The sequence below is a fragment of the Xenopus laevis genome, chromosome 5L (assembly GCF_017654675.1).
Source record: "Xenopus laevis strain J_2021 chromosome 5L, Xenopus_laevis_v10.1, whole genome shotgun sequence".
In the NCBI taxonomy this organism is placed as follows: domain Eukaryota; kingdom Metazoa; phylum Chordata; class Amphibia; order Anura; family Pipidae; genus Xenopus; species Xenopus laevis.
The window spans coordinates 111,577,390-111,587,558 of record NC_054379.1 but is presented as its reverse complement, the minus strand read 5'-3'; positions in this window follow the sequence as shown (position 1 = coordinate 111,587,558).

The following is a 10,169-nucleotide window of genomic DNA, read 5'->3' as shown; positions in this document are numbered from 1 at the left end:
CATTTTAGCATATATTACATTCACCTTCAGATTGTATGCTAGCCATGCACATACTGTCATTAGCCAGTCCTGACCAAGTTCACAGTTTATTTTGTCACATATGGTGGAGATGGCTTGAAGGAGATGTCACTTGATAATCACTTTAGAATGTTATACATAGGCAAACTTTTCAGCAGGTCTTCATTATTTATGATGCACGTTTTTTTCAATAAACATCTTTTGTTTTCTGCCTGCAGCTGAAAATTTAAAATGCTATATGGTTGTCAAAGTCAATGACCCCCCCCCCCCAGGAAACCTTGAAGGTACTTCAATAAGTATTTTTTGGATATAATAATTTTATATTTTACATTTTAGCTTTTTCTTGGACAAGGAACATTTTTTAATCATTAATTTAAAACCAAAGATTTGAACATGGCAGAGTGCACTTTTTGTATATATTGTTAGTGGAATTGCAACTATAAGGATGTTTTTCATCAAGAAAATATGAGGATAAATTGGTGCTAGTATTATTTCTTTGATGATCGTAATGCAATTCCAGTGTGAATCAGATCTAGTTTCTCCAACTGAACTGACTGCAAAGTATTTCTGTGAAAGTCATAAGAAATCCTGCACACCTTGATTTAATTTACATGTAACTAGATGGATCACTAGATGTTTTCACTGTAGAAGGTGTTTGCTTTTAAGAAAGAAAGAACAGCATCCAAATGTTACAATTAATCAGATAGGAGCAAAATATCTTATACATACAAGAATTAAACATTGAATTTCCAATACAGCAGAGAGAAGGAGAAAAATGATAGATAGATAGATAGATAGATAGATAGATAGATAGATAGATAGATAGATGATAGATAGATAGATGATAGATAAAATGAGACATTTTAAGGAAGAAAGAAAGGCAGATGGGTTGAACAGAAATAAAAAGCAGAATGGAAAATGATAGGAGAGAAATAGAAAAAGTAAAGTTGACACATGATAGATAGATAGATAGATAGATAGATAGATAGATAGATAGATAGATAGATAGATAGATAGATAGATAGATAAATGGAGGCATTTTAAGGAAGAAAGAAAAGCAGTTGGGATGAACAGAAATAGCAGACTGGCAGCAGACTGGAAAATCATAGGAGAGAAACAGATATGGGGAAGAGAAATTAAAGTTGACACACAGAATACATGGGGAAGAAAAATGTAGGATTGATGGACAAACAGAAGCGGAAAAGGAACCAAAACACAAGGGAGAAACAAGATGAGAGTGAAGAAATAAACAAATTCAGAAGGGAAAACAGAAGAGGTGAATGTATAAATAGAAGTAAAAGGCAATATTAGGGAAGAAAAGAGCAAAAAGGCCATATGGAGGGAGAGAAATATAGAAAGGAGAATTGAAATAGAGAAAGTAAGAACTGATGTACGTACCAATGCATAATAAGAGCAGAGAAGAGAATGTAAGGGGAAAAATGTGCAGAATACATAATAAAATTACACAAAAGCAGAGTAAGTGAAATGGGAAATTTAGTGTATCTCTATTGCCTTGGAGAATTCACAATGAATATTATACTCTTCATAGTTTGCCATTGCCCAGTGCATGCTATATCTAGACAACTGAGTTACAATGCATACTAGCTACTAGCAAATGGACTTTAATTAAGTAACTGGCCTCTGGAAAAGATTAGTCAAAGACTATTTTCTTTATTACAAGGACCAGTTCAAAACAAATGGTGTTTGGTGGCTACTTTAAACCAATTCTGCCAAAAAATATTAGGGTACTCATTGTTAGGTAAAAATATATAGAGCTTTCTGTCTGTATTATATACAGCAGTTGAATCATTGGTGACATGTAGCCACTGGATCCCCTGTAGTCTGTAATTAAACATTGTTTTTAGTATAGACCCCCTTCTTAATACATCTGTAATTTGATTAACATGATTAACAAAAAAAAAAAGCTAATGAAAATGTTTATGTTACTTATTTAAAACCAATAAAGTGAAAACTGATAGCTCCATATTTCATTAATTACAAAAAAAGCAGCGGTACAGCAAGCAATAAAGGCACATTTTGGCTCTGCAGCACATTGCCATTATGCAGCTCTTTCATCAAATCATTTTCAGAGCTGTGGATATTTTGTATTTATTTCAATTTATAGCCCACAGATTTAATTTGCAAAAATCCAGGTTCTATATAAAGGAAGCGAAACAAGTAACTATGTGTGCATGGACATTTCATTTGTGTTATGCTTACTTCTGCAGCTGTTGACAGCTATACTGCCTAAGCTGGTTAAAGGATAAAATATCCCTTAATTATACATAGAGGGTCCGAGCATTTTTCCTGTCTTTCTTCAGATTTCAAGTTTGCTTTCTCTCTAAAAATAGCATTAGTGTCAAGGTTACAACTGGTTCCTATTATTATTAAGCTATTCTTAGAAAGAGCAACAGTGTACTAAAATATTCCACATCACTGTACAATTGGGAGCAAATAGACAGTTGGAGTTGGATTACAATACAATTAGGGAAAGTCAGTCTGAAAAGATCAGAGTACTCTGCAGGAGATGTGGCGTACAGGAAAGTGCACAGGATTTATCAAATCATGAAGACATTCTTGCACACACATTATAGGGCCACTAGCATATCCACAGGACTATACCTAGGGGGTTATTTACTAAGCTCCGATTACCCAAAACTCCCCGAAATCCGAAAAATTTGTGATTTTTTTGTGTTATAATAGGCTTTTAAAAAAAACACGAATTTTTCGGAATTTATTAAACCCCGAGGGGTTAAAAGCCCGCATATGAAAACATGGCATCTCAAACCTGTCGAGGTTGCATAAAAGTCAATGGGAACAGTCCCATTGATTTTTGGTTGTGTCGGGGATTTCGGGCAATTTCACTATGTTTTCTGAGCTTTCGGTGAAAACTCTGAAAAATTTTGAGTTTTCGGGGAAAATTCACGAAAAAATTTTGAAAATCTGAGCTTTTCTCGCAAAGGTAATTTTCGGGAAAATGTAATAATAAAAAAACTGAGCTTAGATTGAAATTTGTAGCAGCCTATATTGAGATAAATTCGGACCTTAATAAATAACCCCCTTAATGTGCTATCATAAACAGCAACCAACATACAGTGTCTAGTATACAGTATACAGTATTGTTCAATTAGACAGTAGCTGAAGCAGTTTATGCACAAACAAAAGGGAAATAAACTCTGAATAACTGGTTGCAGCAACAACAAAAATAATTGTGAATCCATGCTAGAATTTTGCTGTGTGTTCTGTATTGCTGGAAAAAAATGGAGATGTCATTATTGTTATCTGCCCCTTGTCTCTCACATCAACCAATGGGAGCTGTGTTCAGAATAAATTGACAACATGGGAGCCTTTATTTCTATAAAGAGCAGTTGTTTCATAGCGGAAAGGACTTTTTCTTACTCCTAGAGCACTATAACATATATCTGTCAAAACTCTCTCCAGATCAATCTGTCATTAGAATGAATCAGGCGTGAGATTTGCACTCACAATCTCCACAGAAAAGGAATGATTTTTTTTCATGTAGTTTATTATTATTATTGGTGATCATTTTTTTGGTGAAAATGTTGATTGGAAGAGTGACATCTGTCTAGCACTAAAAGTCAACTTCTTTTCTAAAACATGATGAACAAGGGTAGACTGCACCGATCAGCATGCAATTAGATTTGTGAATAAACATATAGTTCAAAATTGAACAATTCTAAACTGGGCAGTTATAATTGTTCTCAATATTTACTCACATTCATGAAAACTTCTTAAGACTTTTAGTCAAAGTATTTTTTCTTAGGTAGCACAATGTAAGCGGGTTCGCTTTGAGGGCACTACTCCTGGACTGGTCACAGTAGGTGGCGAGGGGCAGCCTGGCCTAGTGTTAGGGTTGCCAATAATGCAAGGGAGCACCTAGAGAATTCAGGGAAGAGCAAAAGGTTAGATTGGGGTGGAACTTGAGCTTGAGTAGGCAGGACAGGGACTTATAACTTAAGAATATTACAAAGTAACCGACAACTACATTGCCAGTAAATTTGTAATACTGGCCCTGGCATTGACAGGTGTTTTACCAACTAGGCTGGTATAAATACTGGATAGTCAGGCCGGACTGGCAATCAGTGGGTTCTGGCAAATTCCAGAGGGGCTGCTGTAAGATCTCATAGACAGTCACTATTTAGTGGGCTGGTAGGGGCCTGTTTGTGTACTTAAAATGCCAGAGCCTTCCAGACCTGTGTATAGGTGTTAACCCTACCTAATCATGCAAAGATTTTACAACTTCTGTTTATGTAAGCATTTCCTGCTCTCCACATTTTTTTTTTACACCAAAATAATTGTTCGCCAGTTTTCAGGCAAAAACCTAATCTAATCTTGCTTTTGCAAGCATCCTAAATTTTAATGAAGGTCATTTTTATTCTTTGATATCTATATTGTATTAACAACTGTTGAATCTTAATTCAGCAATGCTATTTCTTTAGTTTGGATTGTTTACACCTAGCAGTGAGTTCAACAAGGTGCTCTTCTATTCATCCTGAACATATTTAACATAATTGGCTAAATAGGGACACAGGTGCCATGATATCAGACAGTGAGCTTGTGCAATGCACTGTGATGACTTTGAGGGTAATGCAAGGAAAGGTGCACATTTTGCTGCAGGCTTAGAAGCCCATAGCAACAAGTCAGCATGTAGCATTTATTGGTCATTTGTTGCTATTGATTACTAGATCTGCACAAATGTCGCCCTTTTTATTACATTACCCCATTAGTCTCATCAATAACTTGATGTAAAGCCAAGCAAGCCCATAGTCTTGACAAGCCAGACAGGTAGACAGGATGTTAAGCTGACGGTTTATAGTAAGGGTGAAGGTGTTTAGCCCCAAACTTGCAAATTTGATCGGCTTTAGGAGAAAATAGCAAACATTTACTGTTATTATGCAAATTGTTCAATACATATATAAGTTCCTCTATTCCATATTTTTCTGTGAAATATAAATTGAATGAGACAGGGTTTAAATCCTCAGGTCATGATATCATGACTTTCAACAGAAAACTAGTCACCAGCACACCATTTGTGTCTAAATAGGCAATGGTGCCACCAAAATATTCATCCACATAGAGAACATAAAGAGCATGTCTAATTGAAGCTGCAGTGATGACAATGAAATGTGTATGTAAATATTTTGGCAGCATTTTAAGTTAATCAGTGACATTATCATTTAGTGTGACATATTAGTTCAGCAGTTAAAGGGGATCTAGATCCCCCAACAATTCATGTAAATGTGCTCAGAAACATCTTCTGTGCACTAGTGTATTATTTTGCAAACTGATTGTGCTGACTGAGCTCTTAAAACCCATCGCAAATCTATCCTACTAGGGTTATGTATTAAAAGACACAACATTTCCAGCAACCCTTAGCAACAATCAGCAGGTATTATTTAGTGATGAGCAAATTTTTTCACCAGGCATGGATTTCAGGTGAAAAAAACACAAATACAATCCAAAGCATTTTAGGCGTGTGAAAAAAACCCATTCACTTCAACTTAGTTTGCATGAAAAAAATGTGGCGAAAACATTCCCATTTTGTTGAGATAAAATCGGACTCGGCTCTTGCTTCTGCTTAAAACAGCCGCCTTTCACTTTGGAAGGAGCCCTCCGCTAATTGGATGCCGCCAGGTCTTAATAAGAGAGGAGCAAAGCAAAAGGTTCTGGACAGCAAAGGGGCATGATCATTTTACTAAAGATACTGGATGGAAGGCCCGCGGCTCAGAAGACAGGCCAGACAGATGATCATGATCAGGCAGACTGGGCCAGCACAAGCAGAGTTCAGGAATAGTCAGGCAGGCCGGGTTGGTGCAGGCAGAGTACAAGGAATGGTCAGACAGGCTAGGATTAGGATTGGAGAGGTCAGAATGGGCAAAACAGGCAGGCATGGGTCAAAACCAGGATAATCAGAATGGAATCACTAGGAATATACAGCCAGGAGCAAACTAAGTTGAACCTAACAAAGGGCAAGGTCTACTAGCCCAAATCCTCATTTTATACCTTTGACTTTCGCAACATCGCGTCATGACATCATCACGCCGGCGCATAAAGCCAGAGGCGCGTAGCTGCATGCGCCATAGGAGAACCGGTGCAGAAAGGAACCACGCAGCGGGCGTCCCCTCCAGCCACTAGACCACCAGGATCCTTACACAGACCTACCGAGTTAATAGGAGAAATCTGAACGATTTTTCAATCTGAGCTGGGTTTTGTCTGAAGTTTTTCAGGGTTTTCAGCAAAAATCGGAGTTTTCTCAATTCATGTGAAAACTTATGGATGAGATTTAATTCATTATACAATTCAATTAAGAAAAACTTCTCTCATGATTCCATGTGATAACCATGAAAAAACATTTTCTCATTGAATTGAATCTGGCCCAAAGTTGGGGTTTTTATCCGATAATCCAAAAAAAGTCGAGTTTTCGCAGCAAAAATTTGATAAAGTCGAGTTTTCAGAGCACCAATCATATGATACTAATTGACACAAAGTTTTGTGGCTCTGATTTTTTTCACGTAAAATGATTGATATGAGTATCAGTGGAAGGGAATTTGGTAGACTTTGTTTTCATAAAAAATCTGAGTTTTAGTAAATAACCCCCATAAAGTATGTTTGAGATCATTTTCTTTTTTTGGCTATTGTTATACTTTAATATCATTTTGTCAAGTGGTATCATGAGGCAAAATGAATCAGATGGTGTTGAGTTAATGTTTTAAATACGCTAATTTGTCACATCACTGAATGTTTACTTCTGGCTGTTGACTTTTGTTTTAATCTGGATTTTTTACATCTATTTCCCTGAGCTAGATGCTGATTGTAAAAGGAGTTTTCTTATTCCCAAACCACTCAGCGTTGCAAAAAAAAAAAAAAAATGACTTCCAGGAACTAAAAGTGGTTTCAAGAGAACATTTGGATTGAAACATTAATGCTTTCTGGCCTCTCCATGGAACTCCAGTCAAAATACTCCTATTTCTAAATTAGTTTATGTTTTACTGATATTTCTAGTCTAACACTGCAATTATCTTAATGTCCTAATCTCCTTTCTCCTCTGTTTGTTCCAATAACTTGTGCCCATAGTAACAAATTCTGGCAAGCAAAATCAACACTGTGGATTTCAAACTTCAGCTTATGTGACCATGTTAACTTTAGATATGAAATCCAGCTAAAGAAAACCTTTCATTGTGGTGCAGCAGGGGATGGGAGACTTGGGTGTGGCTTCTTTAGGTTTGTAAATGGTGTTACTCAAATAAAGAACAGTGGTGACTGTATTTTCACTTCAATTGCTGTTTTAGAAGTTAGAAGTAGATGTGTTAGGGCCAAGCTGTTGAAGACACTTTATCGTTTGTGAATGCATTGCTGTAATAGAACGTAATGTAATGTAATGTACTTATCAGCGATAATTTTAAATAATGTGTTGAGTCTTGTTGTCTGCTAGACAAGAGTAAATCCACCAGAACAGGACAGAAAAAATGAGATGGAACCAGTGCTCCTAAATGCCTAAATTCTTCTTAAACATGGCAATCTAACCATCTCTAGAAGAACTTTTTTCAGTGGAACTAGAATAACTTTTTAAAAGTGAGGGCACAGCTTACCACATTTGGTGGCAATGTCCCAGAGTATAAGATTCTAGACTAGAGTCAACAAAATGGAATTCTCAATAACCAGGATAAAAGTCACCGGAGCAATAAAAATAATACTTTATGCCAATGTTGTTAATAGAAAGAGAAATAAAAAATATTAGAATGATGGTAGTTTTCTATTAAAAACACTGCTTTTATTGAGAATCATAAAATAAATGAATTTTATTTTGTTATTTGCCTATGCCTACATTAAAACTGCCAGTACAAACATCTTTAGCTGAGTCTATGACTCAGGTGGCTGTGAGTTCTCAAGATCTTCACGATAATGGTGTAAGTAAATACGTTCGTAGTTAACCTGTGGCCTAATTCAAAAGGCTTTTTTCAGCCAAAAGATATGTGCACACAAATTATGAAACCTGGTGCACATGATAAATAGCAGCGTGCACAAACGAATTAATGATTTGTCTGGGCACAATTGAAATGTGTTTTGAGGCAAAAGAGAAATGTTGGAGCAGGTAATGGGGTGTACAGTGTACCTGGATTATTGAGTTAAGGCTTAGACCATGGATACCCAACCTTTACAACCCATGAGCAACATTCAGAAGTAAAAGGAGTTGGGGAGCAACACTAGCGTGAAAAATGTTCACGGAGTGCCAAATTAGGGTTGTGATAGGCCATTTAGTAGCCCCTGTGTGGATTGTCAACCTACATTGAGGCTCTGTTTGGCAGTGCACCTGGTTTTAATGCAATAAAACTTGCCTCCAAGCCTGGAATTCAAAAATAAGCACCTGCTTTGAGGCCACTGGAATGTACATCCAAGGGGTTGGAGAGCAACATGTTGCTCGTGAGCTACTGGTTGGGGAACCCTGGCTTAGATCAATGATCCTCATCCATTGACTCGTTAGCAACATGTTGCTCACCAACCCGTTACTCCCAGTGGCCTCAAAGTAGGGTCCTAGTAGGGTCTATTTTTTCTGGTTTTGGTTGCATAAAAACCAGATGTACTGCCAAACTGTAGGCTCCTGTAGGCTGCCAGTCCACATAGGGGCTTCCAAATAGGTACCTCCATTAAGTTTTTTCATGCAATTGAATGTGGCTCACAGGTAGAAAAGGTTGGGGCTGGGGTTGGAGTGTAAAGATGTGAGCAAGTGGTCTTATCTGGTGGTGCTGGAGAGTGGCTGGTGGGGCAGAAGACTGGGCCACACAGTCAGTGGTGTATAAGTGAACAGAGCCAGAGGGAAGGGAACAGCAGGAACGTTTCAGAGCACAGAAGCCTCCAGCTATTTGCACAGTGCAAATAACATAGTGTGACCTTCTGCTGAGTAACATCAGAGAGTGAAATAACCAATCAAATTTCACTGTAAGTGATTACTGTATAATGCCACTGGCAACAGAATATAATAAATTAGAGCTATGTAATGTCAATGGTCATAGAACAGTTTAAATGGATGCTGATTAATGTTGCTCGGGACCTGGTGACATCATAGAACTTTAATGCTAAATTATGTCATTTATATCAAAAGAGTGTAAGTGGGTGATGAATAATTCCCCTGATCCTTACTACTGGATACTAAGCAATGTTGGTGCCAAGTAATGTCACAGAGCAAAGTAAATGAATATTGATTTAGGTCACTACTCATAGAGAAATGTAAATGTTTGCCCAGTAATTTCACCAGTCACAGAGCAGTATCTTCTAAAAAGCACTGAGTGCTATGAGAAGGAGTCCTTCCAGCATCCTACCCACCGCAGTGCCTTGTCTCTATACTGTCTCCTGCAACCTCTTACTTTGAATCTTGCAGTTTTGCAATCGAACTTGAAGACAATAAAATGTTGCCCCATATTTTTCCACTTACATTGTAGCCAGTTACTGACTCTAACTCAATGAAAACATAGCAGATCGTTGTGTTCACAAACAATGTATTCCACTATAGTAATAGTAAGGAGCCGGCCTCAACTACTCAAGCTCAGCAGATAACAGTACTGGCCAGTAAAGTAGAATAACTGGGGAACTCCATATCATTTAGAGGGTACTTTATACAGTGCAAACCATTTACTAACAATGTGCTGCAAAGATGTTGCTGCTAGATTGGAATTCATTTTGGAAAAAAAAGATGCTTCATTAAGGCCTTGTACTGATTATCATATAATTACTTCATTAAAGCAGCACATTCCCAGGGCTACATACAGTGAAGTACAACTATGGAAAAAAAACGTATATCACTTTGACTGTTAATAGATAGCTAGAAAGAATCTCACCCTGATTTGGATGTGATCCGCCCTGAGCCCTATACCTGAATTTTAACCACTTGGCTAAACATCAATCGCTCCCACCATCATGAGGTTTTATCAAACTTACCTGCCTTCTCCTCTGAGTTGGTAGCTTGAAGAGACACAATCAACAGAAATCCAATTTCTGTGAAATGATTAAATAAAGTCTGAATGCTTTTAAAAGAAGGATGGAAGAATATTTAGGGTCCAACTTTTTTGCAACTTGTTAATAACAATGGGTTGTTAAGGGTAATAAAATGTTTATTCTGTTGACTTGTGCTTAAA